General features: G+C 42.8%; 1 protein-coding gene and 1 pseudogene across 2 annotated transcripts in view; one reads left to right on the top strand and one right to left on the bottom strand.

Moving 5' to 3' along the window:
- The window catches only part of Nhsl1 (NHS like 1), a 215,289-nt gene that overhangs the window by 30,718 nt on the left and 157,181 nt on the right, over positions 1-27,390 (top strand). The window lies entirely within an intron of this gene.
- On the bottom strand, positions 24,130-25,374 carry LOC110552904 (golgin subfamily A member 7-like; annotated as a pseudogene).

Below are 27,390 nucleotides of genomic sequence, written 5' to 3'. Positions count from 1 at the left end.
TGTGTCTGTGGGCGTGGGTGAGTGCCTGTAGAGAGTGCATCGGATCCCCGGAACTGCAGTCACAGGCTCGCTGCGGGAACCAGCGAACACTTAACCTCAAAGTGATCTCTTGGCTCTTGTTTTTGTTTCTGTAAGACATGGTCTCCTCAGTCCAGGCTGTGTGTGAACTCACTGTATACCTGAGAATAGCCTTGACCTCTTGATTTTCCTGTCTCTACCTCCCAAAAGCTGGGGTCTTAGGTATGTGCTGCCACACCCAATTTTCATCAGTGTTTTATGATGTTTAATTAGTATATTCAGGAAAGAGCTTGTCACTTTAATAAGGAAGGAAAAAGACTTTATTATTTAAGTCACTTAGCAATGTGTTAATTCCTGCATTTCCCCCTCTGGCTTTGTTTTGTTTTAGCACCAAGAGCCAAGCTAATCATACAGTTTAACATGAGCTGCACCTCCAGTCTATTTCCTCTTTTTTTAAAAAATACCTGTGTCAGATGCCCCCAAATCCCAGTTCTCAGAGCAGGTGCTTAGGCTTTATGAATATGTCATGGGCTTTAGTTTGCCTAACATAAATACCAGTAATTTAATAAAATGAAATCGTTGATACAGAAAGAAATTCTTTAAGAGATACATCGAATAGGTTGGAGGTAGAGCTTGGAGGTAGAGCCGTGTGTGCAGCCCTGGGTCTCATCAGAGTGACTGATGAGCTCTTTTCTCACGTCCCTCAGCTCAGCCACCCCCAGCACACATGCCCAGACTGTGGTCTCTTTCTTCTCACATAATTAGAATCATATCTGTATGGCCTTGCAGCTGGGATTCCCCCAATTCCCCCTTACAACATGGTTTTGTGATTCTCTTCTTCCCAGCACGCAGGAATTGTGTTTTGTTTTCATCTTGGATAGCACCATCCTCCTCCAAGGATTTTAATTTTATTTTTACATTTATTTACTTTTTTCTATCGTTGTGCCAGTGTGTCCCAGCACACACATGGAGGTCAGAGGACAACTTGTGGGGAGTTCCTTTTCTTCTTCCACCACATGGGTCCCAGAGATTGGACTTGGATCATCAGGCTTGGAGGCAAGCGTGAACTGAGCCGTCCTGCCGGCTTTCCTCCAGATTAAATACATATGTAGGTGTGTATACAGGAGGCATGTGAAGACAGCTTTCTAAGTGTATTTTTGCATCTGTTTTAACAACAGTGGATGTATCAGGTCTTTTAAAAGAGTCTTTTTATAGCTATGAAATGTGATTGGACCACAACTGCTTTCTCACCTGTAGTCACTTGTTTTGTTCTGAGCATTTTGAAGAGCAGAACATACATAAATCTGTGCAGATTGCTGATGGTGTTGTGTGTGTTTTGTTTTGAATCTATGTGTTTATAAGTTTGCATGTACCTACTACATTGTGATGTCAGAAGTACATTTGATGTACTTCTGACATCACAATGTAGTCAGATGTACATTAGAGTGGGGTGGGGGGTGGGCGTACTCTCATAGAGAATATTTAACCTCTCCACAGCATAGTTTATCTCTGTCCTAACTGAAACAGCAATTGATAATTGATAATAACATTTAAAAATTAAATTGACAGCCGTGTCAATACTTTGTAAAAGTTTAAGGTCTAAAGGGCCTCCTTAAAAAAATTACATTTTATTTACTTTTATTTGTGTGTGACTATGGATGTGTGCAGGTTCATGAACTATGGCATGCGTGTGGAGGTCAAAAGACAACTTACAAGAGTCAGTTTTCCCCTTCCTCACATAGGTCCCTTGATTAAACTCAGCTCTTTAAGCTCTTTAAGCAAGTGTCTCTAACCACTGAGCTGTCTCACCTAGACTAAAACCAACAATCTTTAAGAGACACACAAATTCTTGATGATAGATGCCACCTCATTGGACTTGGGCTGTAACAGGTCAGGAAAGCCCGGTTGTTCTGGGCTTAGAGTGAAAGGCAGAGGTGTTTCACCCTCCAGAACAGAATTGCACTGAGCAGTTCTGTCCGGATGCTTGGGAAATGGAATGTCGCGGAAGCCCTTGAGTCTCAGATGCTCCTCCCCGGGGCCAGGCACTGATCATCTGGCAGTAGATACTGGGAATTCTTAGCTCACCACGAGTGTATGCTGCTCTCCCTTTGCTTAGGAAATTACCTGTTGGTACTTCTTGTAAGTGGCGGTAATTAAATATTTCAGAAGGTGGAACAGTCAGTCTGTGGGTGTGTAATGATCTGGCGGATGTTCATGATTCTAGAATGTGAAGCCTGTGGATACACAATGGCCTTTCTGTTGGAAAACTTGAACTCACCTTTGTTCCTTTAGAGGTAGGTTTTCCATCACTTACAGAGTAAGACCGATAGACTGAACAATACGTGTTGTCCTGTGTGTTAATCAATCCTTTGCAAAATTATCTAATTTATTATTATTGTTGTTGTTGTTATTATTATTATTATTATTATTGTGTGTATAGGCATACAAGTGCCATGGGCATCAGAGGAACACTGTTGGGAGTTGGTTGTTTCCTTCCATGTTATGATCTGTCCGCCACATAAAGTGCTGTCCCCAGCTTAACAAGGGTCAGGCCTATGCTTTGAGAAGTCCCAACAGTTACATGGGAAGTACAGAGGTCACATATATGTATGGAGGCCTTCATACTACATAGTATGAGGGAAGCCTGTTCGTCCAGGTCCCATGGCTGATTCTGGTCTGGTGAAGGCACTCTCACATGGTGACGATGGAGCTGGGCAGATGGGATTACAAAATGAAGCCCAGCTTAGACTGCAGAATTGTATGTAAACAACGTACTCTTTAAAGTTTTAATTGTAGGCTGGCCTGTTATTGCAGCAATAGGCAAATGAAGATACCCAGGGTTCATTTAAATAGCCACTTGGCAACAGGTTGTATGTGTATGCTATGAAAGTGAGGTATGAACTGTTGCTAATCAGAGATTAAAATAGATTTGTCAATATATTATACGCTGTTGACTAATGTAGTTACATCATGAGGCAAGTGAAGAATTGCCATAGCCATCAGACCTGAGTGTCACTGGATGTTATAGTGAAACACAAGGTTTTTCACTGTAACTCTAATGATGTCTTAGGAACAATTGTTGCTGTTTCAACACAATCAATACTGAAACAGAAACACATGCAAGAAATATACTGCTTTTGAAACTGACTGAATGTTTATTCCTTATTCCTAAGTCTTTTCCTTTGGATGTTTCAAGCAGAATGCCTTGGGAAGTCTACAGGTCCAAATGTTTTCCCTTAAGCACACCGTTTCTCAAATCTGCCTGTAAGCTGCTTTCTTTAAAAAGTGAATAAGCTTAGGAAATAATTATTCCTCAAAGTACACAAAGCTCCCAAGCAAGCCTTTGTTCTGCAGACAGATCTGATTCATTAAGAGGCATCAAGATAATTGTCACGATTTAAAAATTTAAAAGAGACTCCGGAGCCTTTGGCCCAAGAGTAAAACTTTCTGTTGCTTTCCTGGCGTAATGCCTCTGCTTGAATGTTTTGTGCTGTACATTGCTCCATTTTTGGGTTTTGTTTTGTATTTTTGTCCCCAGGACAGGAAACTGCAGAACAAAATATATTCACTTTGGTAACCAATGCTGTCCCTGTGGTGACCTGCTCTTTATTAATGAAAAGAGTCCGACACTTGGAGACGGTACTCTGATGTGTGCCAGTGACCGGCCAGGGTCCCATTCTTCTGTCACAAAGACATTGTAAAACTAGGAATCACTATTTTGACACAAGGAGAGCAAAATTCACGTGAACAGTTGCATAATTCATTTCTTTCAAGAAATACTGTGCTCGGTTTTAATTAAAATTCTTGAAGAATACAGTATTCATTGGAACATATCTGCCTTTGCTCCCTCTTGGGATTAATTCATGATTGTGTAAAAGTAATTTTATAGAGAAGTATTTTCTTACTAGAATGTAAGGCAGGCTTCTGCCTCAGAGTGCTGAATTAAAGGTGTTTGACACCAATGGTCTCATTTCTTTTTATTTTATTTTTATTATTATTATTTTTACAATGTATTCACTTTGTATCCCAGTCTCATTTCTTATCACTGGTTCTTTACCTCATAGTCCCAGCTGCTTTAAATCAAAACTAAATTTGAGATAATATATTTTTTTAGAATGCTGTTTTGTGTTTTTCTTCTTCCCTCCCTCCCTCCCTCCCTCCCTCCCTCCCTCCCTCCCTCCCTCTCCCCCTCCTTCCCCCCCTCCTTCCCTCCCTCCTTCCCTCCCTCCATTTTCCTTCCTCCTTCCTTCCTTCTTCATACTGGAACCTTTCTTTGGCTCTGCTACTACCTTTCTCTACCATGTACAGGTCTGTGTGTGTGTGCACGCATGCAGGTCGGAAGACAACCTTAGGTGCCATCTTCAGGAATTCCGTTTATCTCCTTTGAGACAAAAATCTCTTGTTGGTCTGGAGCTCTCTGGTTAGGTCGGCTGGCTGGTCAGCAAGCTCCTGGGACCCCCCTGTCCTCACTTCCCCAGTGTTGGGGTTACAATGCACATTATCATGTTGGCTTTTTGCCTGGATTCTGGGCATCAAACAGGTCCGCAGTGCCTGTGAGGCACTTGGCTTTCTAAACTGAGTGGTCTCCCCTGCCCCCAGAGAAAATTTTAACCACTTGTTGTGTCACAAGAAGTTGCTCATTGACTATTATAACTGGAAATAAAAGTCCTTGAAACTTTTCTGCAGTTTTCTTGCTCTGTGATTTTTTTTATTTCAAATTGATCAATATAAATTTGAGAAATAAATTTTTTTTTGTAGTAAAAAGCTAAAATATTAAATAGATGAAAAGCTCTTAGAACTCAAGAGACCCCGTTTTCCATCTCTTGAACCCTAAGGAACTGACTGGTGCTCACCGAGTCCAGCACTGTGCCAGCACCAGTAGCCTCAAAAGTGGCAGCCACTGTTCTTGACAGTCACCTTGCCTGGGGGCTATGCGACTTGCCCACTTTGTTTCTGTCCCTGAAGTCTTCTTCCTGACACTTTAACACTCTCTGATGAGCCCTTTGAAAATAAGGGCTTCAAAGTCAATGAAGCACATTTGGGGGCAGATCTAATATTTCAAGCCATCTCACTTGGAAGCGTACTTGGAATCGAGTGCCCGCTAATTACAGTGTTTTTCTTCGACCTCTTAAATTTCCTTTTTGTATTCTCCCTTCAGCAGCCCACAGCCCTATCTCTTTGTGCCTAGATTGTTGTCTTTGCCTCCCTCCCTTTGAGTCTTTCCACTAATTATCCCCTTGTTTCGTTCACAGTTCTGTTCTCTTCACTCTGTAGCCAGAGGACCTTTTAAAACACCACTGTACCTTTTATGTTTTGTTCTTTGGAGACAGGGTTTAATGTATCCTTGGCTGGCTTGGAACTACCTATGTGGCTAAGAATGACTGAAGCTTTGATCCTCCTTTTTTACTTCTCAAGTTCTGTGGGATTTTTTTTTTTAAGATTTATTTATTTATTATGTATACAATGTTGTGTCTGCATGTACACCTGTATGCCAGAAGAGGGCACCAGCTCTCATTATAGATGTTTGTGAGCCACTATGCGGTTTCTGGGAATTGAACCCAGGACCTCTGGAAGAGCAGACAGTGCTCTTAACCTCTGAGCCATCTCTCCAGCCCCCAAGTCCTGGGATTATAAGTGTGTGCCACCAGGCCCAGTTTATCTAGTACAGAGGATTGAACCCAGGTCTTTGTGTTTACTAGGGAAGCACTCTCCCAACTGAGCCACATCTCCAGCCCCACTTTTTCCATTGTAAAGTTTATTTGTATTGCCTTGTTGATGTAAAATCTGGACCTTTTGCCTAAACTTCGCATTATGCTGTAACTTATATCCTTATTATTTCCATAATGTTTGGTCTCCACAGTTCCTAAACCATGCGGTGTGCGCTGCCCACTGACCCTGTCTTGCAAGACTCTCATGTTGCACTGTTGGTGTGTGTGTGAACCCTTCTTCCCACGCAAGTTGTTCTTCATCTTCTCCCTTTGCTCAGTCTGGTTTTATGTTTCCAAGCTCTCCACTTCACGTTTTATACTTACTCGTGCAGATTTTCGTTTCTATTTTTATTAAGCAAATTAATAAGGTTTTGAGTGCTTTTTTAGTCTTAGACATGAAGAGGGATTCATATATTCTTGAAATGTGCAAAAAGTAAATTCTGATTGCCTGTGAATCTGTTCAAGTATTTAGTACTCAGGAACTAGTTCAAGTAGTCTCTAACCTCCTTGGTTATTATGTTGATTATTAGATGAAGTGTGGAGTCCAGTATGGTTCATAAGGGAGGATTTAGATGTCAGGACAGACTATTTTACAAAATTAACATTAACTGGTAGTGTAGCACAATGCTGCAACATTCTTGCACATGTGTGAGGCATACAGCTCAATTTCTAGTATGAAAAAACCCCAAAACCCTCCATTTATAATAAATATAAAACATGATATCTTAAAATTTTCCTCCATACATTCGGAGATAGTTTGGAGAACATGGACTTTGTTAACTGGCTCTGATTGTGGATGTTGATGGAGAACAAGGAGATGTTTCTCAGATATTTTGCAGATTCTTTTGAGTTCTCTCATACAAAAGTGAAATGGAGAGAGAATGAGATGAAATGGAAGAAGGGAGGGAGGGATGAAGTAAGGAAGGGAAGAGACAGAGGGAGTGGAGGGGAAGAGGAGCGACAATGAGAACAGGTTGATATAATTATTTTCTAGCTGCCTGCACTGTAACTTCCCCGAAAAGGGCCAGGATGTAACTGAGTTGGTATACTGCTTGCCTAGCATACACAAAGCCCTGGCTTTGATCTCTAGCACCACATAAACTAGACATTGGTGCATGTCTATAATCCCATCACTCAGGAGGCACAGGAAGAAGGATCAGAAGTTCAGGGTCATCTTTAGGTATATAGAGTCTGAGGTTAATCTGGGTGATATGAATCTTAGTAGATAGGTGTGTGTGTGTGTGTGTGTGTGTGTGTGTATGTGTTTAGTCCTTCATATATTAAAAAATGAATATATATATTTATTTTTTAACAGACCCTGTTTAAGCAACCACCAGTGCCAAAAAATAGAATCAGCCTAGATGAAAGATTGTGCTATAACTCGGCTGATGTCTCTTAACACGTAGGTTTATAGCTGTATGGATTGGCAACCATCTGGCATTTTACAGGTCATCTTGCTTGATTTTGTACTCAGTTTATAAAAAGTACTTTTCCTAAAGTATAACTTATAGCAAATAAATTGTACAACTCTTATTAGTACAAATTATTTAGTCTTTAGAAATATGTATTCTTTCTTTTTCCCTCACATCTAAGGACTGAACCCAGGACCTTGTACTTACCAGGCTCTACCACTGGATCTAAATCTTTAACCTCAGAAATAAGTAATTACAAAGAACAAATTGTGTGCTGTTCTGAGTAACAAAACCTCATGCCACCCCCTTTGCATCTATGTATACCTATGCTGTGTGCTAACCTCCCATGAGTCACAAACCTACCTGGATCATTGGATTGCCTGCTGTGGCATTGTTTGTTCAAGTAACCCCTAATGCAGGAGCCAACACTATGCCATATTGCCCGTGATTCACTGAAGACCATTTTACCATGTAAGTCTTATATCCTCTTATGTTCTCACAAGAATAGGGGTGAGGACAGTGCAAGTGTTATTTTGAAAGCTGGGTGCAGCTCTGTACACCTGTAGTTCCATTTACTTGGGAGACTGAATGAAGGAGGAACAGCATTTAGGGCCTAGGAGTTCAGGGCCTGGCTGAGCAACAGTGAGAATCTATTCCATTAAAAATATTTTTTGAAGCTGGGCGTGGTGGTGCTTGCCTTTAACCCCAGCATTTGAGAGGCAGAGGCAGGCAGATCTCTGTGAGTTCAAGGCCAGCCTGGTCTACAAAGTGAGTCCAATACAGCTAGGGCTGTAAAAACCCTGTCTCAAAAAACAAACAAACAAACAAACAAACAAATAAATAAAATAAAAAATATAATATGTTATATAAATGTATTTGAGGTGCTAGAGAAATGGCTCAGTGGTTAAGAACACTTGCTTTTGCAAGGATCTCAGGTTCAGTTGCACCCACATGGCAAATGTAACTTCAGTTTTAGGGAGTTGTGATGTCATAAGGACTTTTGAGGACGCATATGCACATGGTACACATGCATACATACACATAAATTAAAAATGCAGAAACATGAGAAGGTATTTCTGGTCTATATAGAGAACATACATTCACATATTTTCTATTGGAATGTGTTGTTATGATTGTTTTCGTTCCTTAGAGGTTGCTGTACTAACGGATGTCACACGTTATCACAGGTTCTGTGTATATGGGAAAAGTATAGTATTATAGGTTTGGTGTTTAACGTGATTTCTGGCATCCACTGAGGCTACTGGAATTTCATCTCTTGTGTTCTCCTTTCCTCACTGTTTCCCCATTTCTACTCCTTCCTGTCTGCATTTTGTTTATTCTGAAATGTTTCGCATGCTAGTCTTCATCTCATATTCTGCCTGCTTCTGTCTCTCCCAATAGCTGTTATTACAGGCGAGTGTCTCTAAATGGGCAGAAGCCGGCAGTTTAAGTTTAAATAATTCATTCTAGTAATATGTCAGCTCATGGGCACAGATGGGGTCAGTATTGAAGATGTCTTAAGTCTGATCAACCAGTAAGTGGTTGATTTATGCCTCCATGTGGTAGAGATGTTGACAGTTATCATGAAAAGATTGAGAAGTACTGAGTCATTATTGAAGAAGTTTGGCTGCCCTAACTTAGCTAGAGCCAAGCATGCAACTTCCTTCCACGTACCAGCTCTGCACACTGTAAAGCCAGTGTCCTTATTCAGCAGCTCCATGACTGCCAGGGAGGGTGCAGCAGGAGGTGAGCAAGCTGGTATGAGACAGAGGAAAACTAGTAGGTGATATGTTATGGATGGCAAGAACTGAGACTATTCAGAATGGGAATGGTCATGAAATTTTGTGGTGCTTCACCAGTTGGCACAGTAACACAGAAAGTCAGAGATGAGGCTGTTGGCAGTTCACCCTGGGATTGCAGTCTGCACCGCTGTGAGGCTGACAGGTGAGAAACCAGGAAAGGCTCATGGAACTCTACCGGATAGTCATGATGAGATGCAACAGTTCAGACAAAAAGCTGAGCTGCTTAATAAAAAACGTTTGTATTTAAAGTTGTTTAAAAGGATGTAAATCATTCTGTTCTCAAAGCTGTCTCCACCCATTTTTAATTGTCCAATGAGTAAAGTTGTTATGTGGGAGACTTATTTTGTGTTACGTGAAACAGTTTTTAGATAATGCACTTGATCATTCAGAGAGTCGTTAACGTACTCAAGATTGCTCCCAGGTGGAGAAAGGTAATCTGACAGTTTTTAGATGGCCATTCAAAATAAACGAGTGCACAGATTTCCTTAGGTTCCTAGCTGCCCACCCTGCATTTTGCTGCATTTCTTGGCAGATCAACCATTCTGAAGTGAGTGTGAATGTGCGTTAGCCCAGATTTAACTTTCTGAAAACAGATGGCACAAAAGAGGAAGGAAAGTCTTGCCATCCCCTCGGGCAGAACTCTAGCGTGTTTGTCCTCATGCAGAGGCAGTTTGTCTCTGTTTTGGCCTGACTTCTGGGAGCCAGAACTCTCAAAAAGATGTTTTCTTGAAAATAGTGAGCTCTTTTCTTTTTTGTCCTTGTATTCTTGGCTGGGTTTCTTATATTCTGGCTGCTCTGACTCATTAAAATTCATCTGGATCCACAGTGGTTGAGAAGGCAGCAAGGGGTGGAAGTTGATGCGATGGAAACTCTGCCCAGGCCTCTGAGGAAAGATGCCAATCTCCAGAGGAATACTTGAACCCGGCTCACTTTGTCCAGTCAGTCGGCTGCTTTACGCTCAGCTGACTTAAGTAGGGTTCCTGATCTCTTTCTCTCGCTTTTTTTTTTTTAAATGTAGATTCAGTTGGACCTTAACTTTTCTGTCTCTTTGACAGTCCACATGCTTTTTGCAGTGAAAAGAAAATGGTTGATCAAGTTCAGCATTGCTTTTTTTTTTTTTTGCATGTTTATACAGTCAGACAAATATTAAACTGTTTTTAAGAATTGCTGTCAGCAATGTGGGTGAAGTGAAATTGATTATAAAATGGAAATGGTTACAACCTCAAATGAGTTGTTTCCCTTCTAACATATTGAAAACACACACTGAGACACTCATCCAAGGATATAATTGTTTCTTTGAAAGATGGCTTTGAAAAGAGTAATCAACATATGCAGTTTATAGGGCTTTGCAGTTTAGAATCTCTTAAGAAAAACTTGTTTATTTTGGGAGGAAGAAATTGTGTTCCACTAAAGAAAATTGAAAAAATATATAATTGAAGAGTGTGTTTGTTTTTTTTCTGTTGTACTATGTTATAAAGCCTGGTTTCACATAAATTATTTTCTTATTATTGTCTGTTTGCTTCTTAGATTGTTAGAAGGAATCCTATTATCACAGTAGCTTTTGTAATAATTGCTACCACAAGTAAGTACACAGATAGTTCTGTCAGGGGGCTGGAGAGATGTCTCAGCAAGCAAATACTTTCTGTGTGTTCATGAGGACCTGAGTTTGAATCCTCAGCACTCCCAGAAAAGCTAGTGCTTGGGAGGCAGAGACAGGTGGACATAGGGGTTGACTAGCTATTCTGTCTGGGTAAAATGATGAACTCAGAGTTCAGTGAGAGACTCTTAAACAAATGAAAACAACAATAACAACAACAACAACAACAACAATAACAAACCAAGTAAGTAGAGATTGAGGAAGATATCCCACTGTCAACCTTTAGCTTTCACACATATCTTCACAGCAAGCAACACACACACACACACACGCACGCACACAAGCTATTCTGGAAATCGCTTCTTTTTAAGCCATGCTGGGAAACAAATGATTTTAGTATTCTCAGGTTATAATTGTATTTGTCTTTCTCTGAAACATATCTGATGTTTTGAAGTTGATTATCAACAGGGAAAATAAACTTTTACAAACTTTCTTTGATTATATAAGCAATATTAATGAATGTTGACAAACTGGAATATTATAGTATCTTAGCACACTGAATTGGACTATCAGTCTTAATGGGTATGGAAAGATATTTTTTAAAACCTTTCCTTTAGGGGCTGGAGAGATGGCTCAGAGGTTAAGAGCACTGGCTGCTCTTCCAGAGGTCATGAGTTCAATTCCCAGCAACCACATGGTGGCTTACAACCATCTATACTGAAATCTGGTGCCTTCTTCTGGCAGGCAGGTGTATATGCAAACACAATATTGTATACATAATAAGTAAATAAATTTTAAAAAAGGTGTTAAAAAAAAAAAAGAAAACCTTTCCTTTACATAGAAATGCCAAGTGTTCCCAGTGACTTAGAAAAATTTGGAGTCTGTGTAGTCAACAGATCTACCAGTACCAAATATGAGAAAATGCCTGAGCTGTTTCATGCTGTTGCCCCAAGAGGGAAGAGATTCCTTCATTGACATTCTACCTAAAGGAGTTTGGTTCCCAGAGCTAACTCTAGTCTAGAATTGATCTAAGCAGACCCATTAGGCAGGCTTGGATGGTGGCTTTCAGGTGTTTCTTCCTCAGACCAGCATGCATTAATGTGTGGACTAAAAAGTCAAAGAAGATAATTTGGACACTTGAGTGCCAGGGATCTTGTGAGGAGTCAAAACCAGAGACGATAGTCTTCAAACTGGTCTCTGTTTTAAAAAGGGGTTGTTTGTGGTAGCTGGCTGCTGTGCATGGATAAGAGTCTAGGCTGTGGCTGGAGGTAGGAGGGGAACACACAGTCATTCTGTAGACACCAGCGAGCCCAACCAAATCCAAGGGACTAGCCTATTCTCAAAGAATTGAAGGGGAGGAAGAGAGACAGTGTGACCTTGAGGGAGTTCTCCTCTTGAAAGCAGGCTGAGCAGTTACACAGTGAAGGGCCCAAGTGAGTTCTATATCAGAAGTATGAAGAAGCCCTAACCACAGGAATACCGCCCAGATTTACTCTGCAAGCACAGGATGCTAACATTTTTCTCTTCTGGTGGTTGACTCTATGTTTACCTGACAGAATTCCAGGAAAGTTGAAATTAAAGCACCAGAGAGGAATATAGCTACGTCAGAAATTCAGTTTTGATTGAGAATCCTCTCATGGGCCTGCCACTGTTTTTGTGGACACTACCTCTGTCTGCTGCAGTACAGGACCCTTGGAAATGACACTTATCGTGTCATTTCCTTTCATAGGAGAGAAATGCTAGACAGGGTTCTGATTGTATTGAGTCCAGGTGAGGGAAATGGGAAGAAGAGGCCATTCCTGAGCCGGGCAGAGGCTTAGTGAGCGCTTAGCGTGGGGTCCTATGAAATATTAACTGCTCACTTAGGGAAAAGGGGAGACCCATCACTCCTCTGTGACACGGCATGATTTCCTAGGAATCTATTTTATTCAGTCTACCTCCCCACCTCCACAGTGTATATATACATCACTCTCAATTTATTGGCACCAGGAAGAGATCCCTGACCTCACCATCCAGCTCATCTGCGGTCATCTCAGCCTTGAACCGTGGCTTCCTCTGCTTTCCAGTGCTGCTTTAAATGTACACGTTAGTTGGTTACAATAGGGGGAGGGTTGGGCTATAGCTAAGTGGTAGAAGCATGTGGAAGGCCCTGGGTTCTGCTGTTAACACAGCAAAAGGGAATGACTGTGACCGCAAGACTAAACAACACACACAGGCTCAGCGGAACAGAGCACTCAGCAGCCCTGCTGCAGGGCTGGTCCTGAGACCTTGATGTTCTCCATTTCTTCAGTCAAGACCTCCCTGTTGCCTCTGGTTGGCTAGCCTCTGGATAAATATCTTGCCCTGTCCACCTTCCTTCCACTACACCAACTTAGGCTGTCATTTACTTAGTCTAAGTGACTGTCAAGGCCTTTGAACTGGTCTTTTGCCCTCATTCTCATCTCCTTGGGCCTAGCTCCACCTACATAATAGAGTGTTGCTCCCTGAGTGTGTGTGGCTTGGGTAACTTTGCTCTCTCATGGCTAGCTTTGCTCTAAGCAGCTTCCTGAAGCCCTTGCTGCTGCAGACCCAGACACACAGGCTTTGACTGCTTTGGGCCTTTTCATCTCATGTTGCAGACCTCACCCCAGGATACCTACCCTTCTCTTGAGTCTTGCACAGTTGTGGCAGCACCCGTAAGGAACGCTCACTCTGCGGCTTTATGATTCCTCAGGTAGCACGCATGGCTTTTGTTAGTAACTTCTGGTATCCAGTGTGTTGTGTGCAGTAATTGACTATTACTATTATAGTAATAGTCAATAAACATTATTCAACATTATTCTCGCACTGACTGCAAGTTTGATTTGCTTTCTTGGAATTATTGAGGCAACTGAGTCCTATTTTTTCTGCTTGTCAGTACATTCTGGCTTGTCTTTGTTTTAATTTATTTGAGAATAAAGTATACACTCATGAATCCCCACAGTGGACAAGCAGTAGGTCACTGTCATCTTTACCTTTGTCTTAGTCCTCCTTTGTGTTATTGACTACATTTCTCACGCATGATGACTAATTCTCTGAGTAGCCACGTGTGAGACTTGGCAATCAGTGAACTCCTTCTTTATGAACCTATTCTGTCCTCTTACAACCCCATAAAGTAAAAAAATGCAATAAAATTCTTCCTTTTCTCTGTTATAGGTAATTGCTAGTCTTGTCTTAGGAGCACTGACTCAGGGCTTCGTGACCTTATTTTCTTTCCTTCCTTTTCTTTCTCCCTTTTCCACTTTCCATTTTCCTCTCCCTTTTAGTGAATGAATCTATGTGCTTGTGTGTAGTGTGTTTGTGTGTGTGAGGACATGTGTATGCCACAATCTACATGTAGAGATCCTAGGACAACTTTTGGGACTTGGTTCTCTCCCACCTTCATGTGGTTCCTGGGATCAAACTCAGTTCATTATCTGGAAGCAAGCACCTTTACGCAGTAAGCTCTTGCCAGACCAGTGACAGTTTCATCTGGGAGGCCCGGCCCTCCCTTATAAACATTTCTACTTACAGGTTTTGTTGTGGCCACCTGTGTGGGTCTTGTTCCTCTGACCTGCCCCACATCATTTTAGTCACGAATTACTCTTCTTCTGTCTTTAATAAGTTACAGTTTGCCTGATGATGCTCTCCTTTGTGTAGATTTGCTTTCAGACTTTCATCTCTTATGTCAAGGTGGAGGATACTTTTGTTTGCATCGTAAGCATTATCTTGTTTTCTTTTTTCTTTTTGACACATATTACATACTACAATCTTGATCTCAAACCTTAGTCAACCCCACCTTCCCTCTTAGCGGCATAGATGGGGGATGGGCTCAAAGCTGAAGAACTTTGGCAGTAGAAGATGATGGCTTTGCACCAGCTTTTGGCTGTGTCAGAAGGCTGTTGAAGGAGCTTTTTCCAAATCTGCATATAGGAGCAGCACTTCTGCCTCACTGAGTCAGAATGTCTGTCCAGAGCCTGGTTCTGAGTGTGACACTATAAAGCAAATCTCCTTGGGTGGCTAATGTACAGGGAGGCGGAACTGACCCTTCAGGTGTTCTTTCTACAATATACATATGTCTACAGAGGTTTTTCCTGGAGCCAAAGGCCTCCTATTTTCATCAGTGCATAATTGTTAGATAGTGGCATATAAAGGCAAGATCAATGTAGATCTAAGTGGTGAATTTGCTTATGGGGTTTCTTCCCTCCCTCTCCTTTCCCTTTCCCCCTTTCTCCTAGGTTCTATCTCACTTCTTGAGATGAAGTCTCCCTGTGTAGAATCTGGCCTCAGACATGCTATACTCCTGCCGCTGTCTTCCAGGTAGTGGGATTCACAGACTTTCAGCACTGTAGCTGAGTCTCTTTGTTCTTTTTAACAAGTAGTGTTTAATTGTTGTCTAGACGGACCTTGGACTTTAGCCATCCATCTGCCTCAGCTTTCCTACTAGCTAGAACAACAGCTTTATACCAGCTTCTTTGGTGGTATGTTTTCTTTTTGGTGTTTTTGTCCAGCTCTGTATCACTGTAGTTTTAGTCGGAGCCCTTGGAGTGGGGTGAAGGCGTCATGAAAAATTAGGTGCTGGTGATTGGTGGGTCCCAGAACTTGAGTAGCAGTGACAACTCTAGATGAAACGGTGCCACCATCATCGCCTTGAGGTTTATGTACCCCACTGGGCATAGGTCAGTTGCTAAGAGCTGATATAGGCCACACACTTTCCTATGCCACTATTCTGGAACAAAGAAAGCAGGTCTCCATAAGCTCTGCCATGTTTCTGACAGGTTCAGTGATGTTAACCTTAGCTCCTAGTTTTAAATTTTACTTCTGTGTGGTGTTTACCACAGTCTGTTTGCTTCGCAAACATGCCTTTTCCCCCTCACCTGTTCTCAATGTGGGACTTGTGTTCTAGAAAACAGTGTTTGTTCTGTAAACAAATATGGGAAGGAGAGGATAATAATAGGAAAATGAACAATGAGCAGTGTGCTTGCTGCCTTTGAATGGCAGTGGTGGCTTGGGCATGTGGTGTGTGTGTGTGTGTGTATTTCAGCCAGTGTGGGTGGGATAGTGGGTTTCAGGAGGCACTGGCAGAATACAGCTTGCCTAGTGCTCTGCGAGGCTCTATTGCAGCAAATAAGAACACCAGGGTGACTTCACATGCTAGTTTCCCAGGTCCTTCCTCTGCTAGATTCACCCTTTTACGGTCTGATTCACCAGCATTCCCCAGGACTCGTAAGCCTTTTTCGCCTCTCTGTAGCCCTGAGTACCCTTCCCAGCCTCCAGGCTTCTCCCTCTGGCCCCTAGGTACCTTGGTACTTAGCTTGCCCCACCTGCTTTTCTATTTATTTATGATTTGCATATTGCTTTACTTGTTGGAAAGGCTAATTGTCTTCCTAAACTTCGGTTGTACACTGGGCAACCGGGCTTTTCTGTCCCTCCTATTCCCTGGGGAGCTGAACTGGAGCTGGTGGTCCTGCTGTAGCTGCTTCAAGCCCCTGGAAGAAGCTCTCTTTTTCACCAGTGTCTTTGCTGGCCTCACAGCTGGCTGGCAGATTAACCTCTGCCCCCAGCTGACTCACAACTCTCATTGTCTCTTTGACCTGCTTCTACCAGACGAGGCTGTTTTCCTAGACTTTTCTCAAAAGTCCTGGTGGGAGGGGGGGGGTGCAAAATGCTTTCAGACATTCCAGAGATCTAGTGAGACCTGTTTGGGGCCTCTCCCCTCTGGTTCTGGTGATGTCTGTGGACCTCATAGGCTGGTTTATCCAGACTGGCAGGAGTACCCTGCACTGCTAAATGCTTACCTGAATACTTGGGAAGGGAAAATGAACTAAATGAACCTTTCCTTATCCTCTCCCTCCCTTAATACTCTCTCATTAGCCTGTACTATCCTTGCCATCAATTTCTCTTTTTAACAGAATGGATATTCTTCTTGACTGCACTATGTTCCCCTGACTTCCCAGTGCTCAAGAAGTCCATGTTGTAAGGCTGGGGTTGTGGTTCAGTAAGTAGAAAGCTGCTTGCCCAGCATGTACGGAATTTTATGCTCAGAAACACAGAAACATTTTAAACGGATCATGCTTTTTTTTTTTTTTTTTCTTTTTTGTCTGAAGCGTTTGGGCTGTCAAGCTCCCTGGACTAGAAAGAAAGTGTAACCAGGCCTGGCCAAGCCCAGGGACTTGAGGGTCTCTTTGTGATACAGGCTGGGACCTGAGGAGGGTTTATTGTATTCCGGTGGGCATAGGTCAGCTTCTGAGAGCTAATACAGACACACACTTTCCTATGTCACTATTCTGGAACAAAGGAAGCAGGGCCCCATAAGCTCTACCATGTTTCTGACAGTGGCACTCTACTCTCTCTCAGAGCTGGATGTCGAAGTCAGTGACCTCAAATCCTAGTTTGGTGGTCTAGGGTATGGTATTTGAATTTATTATGCCTCAGTTTCATCAGTGAGCAGGAGCTACCAAGAACAAGACTTGCTACCCACAACACTTGTTTTATTTAGTGACTACACGTAGATGCCACACCCTGCTGATTCAGGTTTTTCAGGTTTCATGCAGCCATCACCTGATCCTGGTATTCTCGCTGCTATCACAGCTGTATCCCTGTCATTCACTGATACATGAGGACTTTCCACCTTCAGCAGCATGCTTGGGTTCTAGGCAGGAAGAAAAAGGGGCATACCAGCTGATCCTCAGAGAGATGTGTAAGGATTTCCTTCCATCCATTGTCACTGATGTTTTCTTGGCCAAACTGTGTCACAGGGCCTTATTGATAAAGAGGAAAAGGAATGTAGTATTCCGAGGGGCCATATTATCATCCCCTCCAACACCAAGGAAAGGTTAGAAAAGGAATGTTGGACAGGTGAACTAACTGGGAGTTCCATAGGGCTCTGCTCTGTGTTGTAACTGTCTTGTTGACCTTGAATGTAGCTGTTCGGAGTCATAATTAGCATTCACTAGAATGGGAAGCCCTGCTGGAAACTCATTCCTAGAAGGAAGCCAGTTTGCTTTCCTGGGCCATCCTTGAATAGACCTTCTGTTTACCCATTCTCTTTCTGCCAGCTCAGTTGTATCCTCTTCTCTCACTGCAGAGGTGTTTAGGAGAACATGGGGCACTGTCAGTGAGGGTCCCATCAATCCTAAAGATTGGGTTTAGGCTGGCCAGTCATATGTGCTGGGAAGGCAGTTCATGGGTTTGTGGGGAATCTGTAGAGTTCCAGGTCTCCCCTTGTTGTCCTCCTCCTCTAAAGAAAGTCTTGGACCTACATTCCTCCCTGGGTTTTCCTGTATTCCACTTCCATTCTGAGTTAATGAGATAGAAGGTGGGCCTTTGCCTGGATTTGTCAGCAGGGAAAACTGGTTTATCATCCCAGAGCCAGGTACTGTATTTCCCATCAGTGGTGGCCATCACAGGAGTTTATGGTACTTAGTAGTTCTGACTGTGGGAAAGGCCAGGAGGACAGATGACATCATCTAAAACTCTACCTCAACCAGAAATGAGAATGTCTCCGGATGGGAACAGGTACTTGAAACATAGGCTGGGTCTTGTAGGTTGTACAACAAATAAAAACTAATGTTTTGGCCTGTGTAGGGTTCAACAGGATGTGTCAGCCCCACTGATGGAGCTTACTATACTTGCTGGTAACAGGGTCCTACCTGTCTGTGCTCAGCAGGCTCCATTTAAAGGGGGCCTAGTATAGCCATGTTTCTGGGTTCAGTGTGAATCTGTTTTCTGACTGCATTGGCTCTCAGTATTGAATGAATGCAGCTGTAGCCCAAGCTAGCTCCATGTGAGGGATTGAATGCCTTTTGGCTTGGTTAATACTCAAAGTGGCATCTCTAAGGCCTCTTTTAAAGTAGGAAGCCCCTTTCAACCGAGTGTCTTCTAAATATAGCTAATTAGCAAGGCTGTCACAGAGCAGTCAGGCTGATCTTAAATTCATGATTACCTTGCTTCACTTTCGTAATTGCTGGCGTTACAGGCATGTGCCACCTTGTCTGGCCCTGTGTAATGTATTTTCGAAGTTCACAGATAAAGGTAAATGCTACTGTATGTACCTACCCACCTACCTACCCACCTACCTACCCACCTACCTACCCACCCACCTACCTACCCACCTACCTACCCACCTACCTACCCACCTACCTACCCACCTACCTACCCACCCACCTACCCACCCACCTACCTACCCACCTACCTACCCACCTACCTACCCACCTACCCACCTAACCTACCCACCTACCTACCCACCTACGGCACCATTCTCCCTTCTTTTCTTCCATCTAACACGTCTCATATACCCTACCCTGTGTTCTTTCTTGTTCATGGCTTTTACTTCTTTGTTGTCACATATGTATGCATTTATACTTACTAACACGTTACTATGTATGCATTTATACTTACTAACACGTCTCATATACCCTACCCTGTGTTCTTTCTTGTTCATGGCTTTTACTTCTTTGTTGTCACATATGTATGCATTTATACTTACTAGTTAGTTACTGTATAGTATTCCATATTGTGAATATGCTTACGTTTTGTCCCCATTTGTTGAGTATTTAGTTTGCTGCCATTGCTGTTGTTCATGTATGTAATTTGCATCAAGTTTCATGGGCTTCTTGTTAGTATTCTGGAACACAACCTGCTTCTGGGTTACCCAGCAACCTATGATGATGTCATCATGTGTCGCCAGCCCAGGTGTGGTTATTGTGCCCCCTTAAAGGGCTGATACCGACACGTGGTCCCTCTCTTACTCACTCTCTTACTTTCCCCCTCACTTTCTTCTATTCTCTCTCTCTCTCTCTCTCTCTCTCTCTCAGGACACCCTTTCCCTTCCCTTTTCTCTCTCTCTCCATGTCCTGCCCCCCTTCCCTCCTAATAAATCTCTCGCAGAGAATATCGGTTGCCTTCTGCTTCTTTTTGATTAGTAACACTTCTGAAAGCCATAATTTTTTTGTACATGCCTAACACATTCTAGTATCTGTCAAAGTTCATGTAGAAGGCTGTGGCATTGAAAGAAATATTACCATGTGAATGTCTTTCCCATGTTCCATGTTTTCTCTCCTAGAAAGGAGAAACAGTTTAATTCATCTCTATTATTTCAGTATACGGAATGCCTATTTCAGAGAGAAGGCCAACCCTTTTGAGTTAATTTCATTGACACATATATGAAAATTTCAACTTTTTAACAATTTAAGTCCATTGGCACACATGGAGCTGGAAAATGAGCTGTTTTTCTTTAAGGCCAAAGATTTCTACATCTGTGCATTAACAGTTTTTGTGTTTAGGTTTTTGCTGCCAAGATTGAAAGTCTTCAGACTGTTTTGTTGTTGAAAACTGGCTTCTTTTATCTCAGAAATTGCTTGGTAGGAAAAACATGTCATTCAAAGCAGTTTTCATGACTTTTTGATGGACAGACATGTTAGCGCCTTTCAAACAATCTAAAGCCCCATTTAAGAAGCGTTCTTTTCTCCTGTGCTAAAATATGTGCTTACACAAAGCAGTTTTTTGGTCTGGAGTTCCTTTGTTGGGATTCAGTGTTGCAGAACCATGTGCCCTGCTGGGCGGTCATGCTGGGTCCTACAGCTAGTCGGTGAAGGAGGCTGAGGGGGTTGAAGATCAACTTCTCAATGCCTTAGGAAAGCAGAGCCTCCTCTTTTGGGGTTTTGGGAAATGCCACCATAGCTCACAGGAGGACCTCCAGGGAGGCAGTGCTTCCTAGGTCTAGAGAAGGCTTCCCATGTCCTCTTGCCAGATATTGTTGGCATCTACATTGCATGGTGTTAGAACTGGTTTCGTAGAATTATGAAAGGCAAAGCAAAGTTTTCAGCTAGCCCTCTAACTACGTTCCCTTTGAGTAGCTGTCCGAGACTGCTCAGCCTGTACCTAGAGCTGAAAGGGTGGGGAGAGGCCAGCCAGAGCCTCCATCTGCTGTGGTGGCCCCTGAAGGTCCAGCACTCTTGCAGCAGGTGTTACCCACTCCTGCCTTTAGCTTTTGTTCTAATGTTTGTCTTGCTTGCGTTTCACCCCAGCTGACTTGTTTTTCTCGAGTTCCCCAAGCTTTGATGCACTGTAGGAAAAAAAGTCAGAGCACTAGTATTTTAATCCAGGTAGTTGTCATTTCACTTTCAACTCTGCTTCAAAGGTGCTTGTCTGACATTAAGGTACAGTTTGCAAACACAGAAGTTGTGTTGCCATCAGATTTGTGTGTACTTTTTTGTTTATGGACTAGAAAAGTGGCTTGCCATCAGACTTGTTTCAGGGATGATTTGCATAAATAATTATATTTTCTTCCTTCCTTCCTTCCTTCCTTCCTTCCTTCCTTCCTTCCTTCCTTCCTTCCTTTTCTATCCTTTCTCTCTCCCTCCCTCCCTCCCTCCCTCCCTTCCTCCCTTCCTTCCTTCCTTCCTTCCTTCCTTCCTTCCTTCCTTCCTTCCTTCCTTCCTTCTTCCTTCTTTCTCAGGTGCTGACATATTTAGAAATAATCTTCACAGCATTTGAGCCAGATACTTGTAAGAATCTGGCTGGTTCATGTTTTTTTTACTGTATTAGGCTATGACTTGCACTCAGTAAATGAATGAATGAATGAATGAATGACTTAAGCACTATGAGTGTCAGGTATGGTGTGAACTTCTGGAGATACAAAGCAGAATGAGATGGGAGAGATAGATAAAGAAGAGGGAACCCTTCTGCAGTGTGACACATTGTATAAAGACACATGCATAGTAATGGAAAGATCAGGGCATTTGCTTCTGGAAGAGATCTTCTGTTAGCTCATGATTAAGCCTAATGCAAGTGAGGCCAGCTTCTGCCAGTCACGAAAGGTGCAATAAATGGCCTGGTGTGAGCTGGGGCAGACGGACACTGGGGACACCGAGCTAAGTGGTTGGTGTTCAAGGATCTGTGAAATGACCCTTTTCATCATGGGGGGCCTTGTAGAGCTTCTATGAGACATGGTCCTAGCCTATAGGCATCTTCAGTGTGTTGATTTAGTTGAAGGGTCTGTAGACTTGCTAGATAAATAGACATAAAAAAATCACCATGAATGTGGTGTGACTTCATATTCCTTTGTTGTTTTGCAATTTTACAAAGATGGCTGTAAAATTAATTAATAGTAGCCTGTAAGAGATGGACATTAGGCAGTGGTAATAGTTCCTTGTCTGTAGAGATGAAACATTTTGATGGTCAAGAAGTGTTTGGCTACAAATTGACAATAGTGCCCCTATTACTGAAGACAAAATCTACACAACTGATTGGACATGGAGAAATTGAGCTGGTGCCTACCTCGAGCCTTCACTACTGACTAGTGTTCATGGTACTAGCAGGTACTTTGCATGCTAACAAAGTAGAAAGATAAATACCAACCCAGATGCAAGCTCTTCAATCTACAAGAGTGACCTGCCTGCAAGATATGCTGGGGTAATAGTGGCACAAAACTTGTGTTTTGAGTTCAGATCCACTCCATGAGATAGAACCCATACTCAGTGCTGCTTGGGTGGCCAAGAACTTGAGACTAGATAGTTTAGGGACCTAGGAGGAAACCAAATACTACTGTTCTATTAAAGGCACATAGCAACATAATAACCTTTAATGACATTCTGCTATTCTCATAGCATGCCTTGCTCAGCCATTTTCAGAAAAGCTTCCTCCTATAGCAGATGGGAACAAATACAGAGACCCAAAGCCAGAAAATATGCATAGAGTGAGAGACCTTGGAACACTCAGCTTTAAAAGGATATCTCCATCAAATCCCTTCCCTCAGGACTCAGGGAACTCTGTGCCAAAGGGAGCAGAAAGAGTGTAAGAGCCAGAGGTGATGGAGGACACCAAATAATCAAGGCCTTCTAGATACAACAGGAGTGGCACATATATGAACTACAGAGACATGAACTGGGCATGCAGTATGATTAGGGCCTCGAATTAGTCAGGGTTCTCTAGAGTTACAGGATTTATGGAATGAATCTCTCTGTCTCTCTCTATATAAAGGAGATTTATTAGAATGACCTACAGGCTGCAATCCAACTAAGCCTAACAATGGCTAGCTGAGGATGGACAGTCCAAGTTTGTGGTTGAGAGACCAAAAGATTAAAATCAGCAGTTATTATTAAAGTTTAAGGCCTAAACTAGCTGGGTGAGGTCCAGTAATGCCCTGAGGGGAAGAACCTGCCGTACTGCATTCTATCCCCACTCACTAGAGATACAGTTGCTAGGAAACTGGCCCATCCCCCTAGGGAGGGACACCAGGTCATTATGGCTGGGGACCTTCCTATAGCCAATCAATTCAAAATGTAGCATTTTGACCAATAGATGCTTGCCGGGCAGGAATCGCCCCTGCCTTGGGCATGCTGGGAGGGACCAGAATCTTTAAATGATCCAACTAACCTGAGCACGGGCGGGCTCTCGGCTCTCATTGCTTCTGTGGTGGGGGGTGTGAGCCCAAGCTGCAGCTTGTAATTTGTAATAAAAAGATCCTCATGTGGTTTGCAATGGACTCGGCTCCTGGTGGTGGTCTTTTGGGGTATCGTGATTCGGGTACAACATAGTCATTGCTCAGTCCCACAAGACTGGCTTTCTCAGCTGCTCTTCTGTCTATGTTCAGTGTGTTGATTTCGTTGATGGATCTGTGATCCTGAAGAAGTAGGCTTCAATGCCAGTGAGGGAATGGATGTGTTAGCAAGGCAAGGGTAAGCAGGCAAAAAGCGAAGCCTTCCTTTTTAAATGTCCAGCAGAAGGTATAGCCCAGATTAAAGGTGTGTCTTCTTGCCTCAAGATCTGAATTAAAGGTGGTGTCTCCTCACCCCAAAATCCAGATCAAAAGCCTGAGTCTTCCTTCCTCAAGATCCAGATTAGAGCTGTGTCTTCCTACCTCAAAAGTCTGGACCAGAAGTGGAGCCATTCACTTCAGACCAACCAGAACATCTCTCAGAGCTGTACTCTCCATTTCTGGATTGTAGTTCATTCCAGATACAGTCAAGTTGACAGCCAAGAACAGCCATCACAGACTTGCGCGGGTCTGTGCAAAGTGGGGTTCTAGAGCTGATAGGAGAAGTAGATATAGGCCCTAATCCGTACACAGAAGCTATCTTCCACTGATAGCCACTTGCAAATGAAAATTTAGTTTTCTTCAAGAGAATTAAATTGGGGAAACTACTCTTTTTTTTTATTTAAGAAAAGTTTTACTAATGTGTTAATGTTTCATCAAAGTTATTGCAACAAGTTTAAAAGGCAGACAGACTAGTATAGGCTTTAAATAACAAATGAGATTTATACAATTAAATTATTACACAGATCTATGGGTTTATTGAATAACTACAAGGCCCAGAAAACAAATTAAATCTAAAAGATTAAATCCAGTATTAGCACCTACAATATCTCTAAAAGTTAGACTTTTAACTGCTTCATTCATTCCTTATATTTCTTAACTTTCTCCCAAATACAGTGCTCTCAAAACTCCCAAAAGATAAGACATAAGTGATCCCAATACTAAGAGATAATGAAGAGCTGGACAAACTGACTTCAACTTGCAAGTTATGTGGGAGCCAAAGCTTAAGTCAATCAAAAGATTTCTGAGCCCTGGATACTGTGTGTGAGGAGGCTGAGTCAGGGTTTATGAGCAGATGACAAATTAGCAACAAACAGTATTCTCCCTATCAGGTTTTCCTAAGTTATATTTGTAACAAAACTAGCGTGAAGTGCTTAGCACACTTGCTTATTGCACACAGACAGAGCAGGGCCCGGCATACTGATGGCTGAGCACCTACTTATTGTGCAGTGAACAAGCAACACACACAGCAGCCCCCGACACTTGGAGGTGATGCGCATAAACATAAACGCTTCCAAGAAGTAACCTCAACTGCATTAAATACTGCTCTAATAGTAACTGCATTACTAAAACAAGTGACATGTGATTCTCTCAAGGAGCTTCGGCCTCTGAAATCAAACAGCAGAAATCAGTCTTAGGACTGCAGCACACCAAGACTGGCAAGAGGTCCGGGCGGTGCACGAGCCGAACCACAGGTGTAACCCCCCAACGCCCATCACTAATGTTGGGAAGTAACTGAGCTCAGACTTGACTTGTGGAATTGTAAAGCCACTTAGGAAACTGGCCCAAAGGGGATGCGGAGACGCCGTGATACTGCTCTCAGTAAGAAAAACACTTTGTCTTGGGTTGACCAATTTCCTATTTTTTTTAAATGGCTTTGAATTTTAAAAAGTGAAGTGCTTCCTTGTTTTTCTTGGAAACAATCAAGATTAGAGTCCTACACAACTGGGAGACACAAAGTGGATGCCGAGTGATAAGTGGTCACTCCAGGTGCGGCACCGTGGCTCTGGCAGCAGATACAAGAGAATGACCCTCTGGAGAGGTAGGGACACTCTGCCATCGGCCAGTGGACAGACGAAGGTCCCAGCTGGAGGTGGGATCTTTAATTCTATGGTTTATCTTCCACTGCGCACACCTGTCTTCATAGATGGTGATTTCAGTAACTCGGAGTCCTCTTTCAATGGGGTCTGTTAGGAGGAGGCCTTGAGGAGCATAGATCTTCTCATTCTGTTCTTGAATGTATTTGACTTTCTTCAGGACCTTCTCGTAATGAGTCTCCATGCATAAGAAGATGGTATACGCTGTTTAGCAAGCCAAACAGCCTTCAAGATATACTGGCCCCCCGGCTTCTCAGCTTCCGCGTCAAGGTTGTTTAGCTTCGAACTGTCTCTTCAACTGCTGTCTATCAATCCTGTTCTCCAGCTCCGCGGGGAACTTGGTCAGGAACTGGCAGCGCGTGTCACTGCTGTAGTTTCGCTGAATGAACACCTTCCCGGACACCGGGCACCTGCTGAGGCCTCATGGCGAGGACAGGACATGCCGCTCTGCGAGTTCGGGGATGACACGAGTCAGACCGGCTCCAGCCGGCTCTCCAGCCGGCTCTCTAGTCGGCCAGCCCCTCGGAGCCACCCACCGCCCAAAGATGCCCAAGGCCTTCTCCTTCACTCATGGCTGTAGCTGAGGGCTTCCAGCTACCCAAGCCCAAGACCTGCGCCCCCCTACATTCTGGTTCGGCCCTCGGGGAAACTACTCTACTCTTAACTGTAGGCCCTATGCCCGGCAGTAGATGACAAACACAAAATGAACTCAATGCCATGTTTAGAGGTTCTTTGACTCATAATGTTACCTTACTGGTCCTTTCTGTATATATTATGGCTTCAGGTTTTGGGTTTTTATATTTGAACATATGTGTTCCTGCATCTGTGGGTGTTTTGTGCTTTCTCTTGTTTGGTTGTTTTGTCATATTCTTTTTTGCCAGCAGGGTCTCTATGGAGTTTTGTTTATCCTGGAACTCACTGTGTAGATGAGGCTGGCCTTGAACTCATTGATAGTTGTCTGCTTCTGCCTCTGCTGAGATTTAAGGTGTGCACTACCGTCCCGACTCCAGTTTATCTTATTTTATTATTATTCCTCAGATGCCTATTTGTTTTCTAAGGAGAGACAGAAAGAGTGTGGATCTGGATGGGAGGAGAATTGAGGTGAACTAGAAGGAGTAGAAGGAGGGGAAATTATAATCAGAACATATTGTATGAAAAAATATTTACAATGAAAGAAAAAAAACAACAGAAGTGTGTTGGTGCTGGGGATAGTACGTAGTATGCTTTCCTAGTATGTGCAAGGTTTTGGGTTCAGTCCCCATACTGACACAAAAAGGGGAGGAGGAAAGGTCTACTACATTCTGGTATTTCCTTTGCAGCCTCTCTTGGCATAAGTAGCTAAATGTGATGATGACAATGTAATTCTAAGCATTCAGAACTGTGATGATCTAAAAACAAACCACAAAGTCTTGCCCTGTGTACTTCCAAGGGATTCTCTTTGTTCCAATTCTATAGAACATGGTAAATGCCTTTAATTGTTATGTAAAATTAAAAAGTAAAAGTAGTTAAAATAAAGGTTAAGAATAAACCTCGTGCTTGGTTGGTGTGGGCAGAAAGATCAAGAGTTCAAGGTCATCCTCAACTACACAGTGAGTCTGAGGGCTACATGAGATCTGCCTTAAAAAAAGAAAAACAAAACAAAACAAAAACAACGATCCTAGGCTTGGAGATGATGATTAGCAGATAAGAATGCTTGTGGTGAAAGTATGTGGACCCGAACTCAACTCCCCAGTGCTCTTATAAAAGCTGGGCAAAGCTGGATGTGCCTGTAAACCGAGGTTGGAGTGCACATGGAGACAAGTAGATCTTGAGAGCTGGCTTATCCACTGGTCTAGCTGAAACAATGAACTTTTGTTTCAGCAAGAGACTACCCACAAAATAAGCTGGAGGGATGGCTCAGTAGCTAAAAACACTTCCTGTAGAAGACTTCCTGCCGTTGCTGAAGGCGTGGGCTCGGTTTCTAGCACTTCCATGATGACTCACAACTGTCTGTAACTCCAGTTCCACAGGGTCAGACACCCTCTTCCAGCCTCCACAGCCTCCTGTATGCGTGCGGTAGACATAAACTCATGCAGACTCCACCCCCCAAATAATACATAAATAGCTTAAAAACTAAGGTGAACAGTAATAGAGGAAGACTTCTGACATACTCTTTAACCTCCACACGTAAGTGTACATGGGCATGTGTACACGTGTGCACACATCACACATACCCTAAAAATGTTCCTGTGGACACGTAGGAATTATTTGCATTTCTATGGAAACTAAGATGAAAAGTGCAGCTTCCTTGTTTACTTCAATCAAATAGTTATAAATCTAATAATCATATATTAGCTCTGTATGCCTAATATTAGCAAATGCGGATAGCAGTAACTCAGGATCTCAGTCCTGGAAGGGTTCATGTTCATCAGATGGGAGGCTCACAGGCTGATCTGGAAGTA

The sequence above is a fragment of the Meriones unguiculatus genome, chromosome 3, assembly GCF_030254825.1.
Source record: "Meriones unguiculatus strain TT.TT164.6M chromosome 3, Bangor_MerUng_6.1, whole genome shotgun sequence".
Taxonomy (NCBI): domain Eukaryota; kingdom Metazoa; phylum Chordata; class Mammalia; order Rodentia; family Muridae; genus Meriones; species Meriones unguiculatus.
The sequence above is the reverse complement of the archived record's forward strand: the minus strand, read 5'-3'. Positions and strand labels throughout refer to the sequence as shown.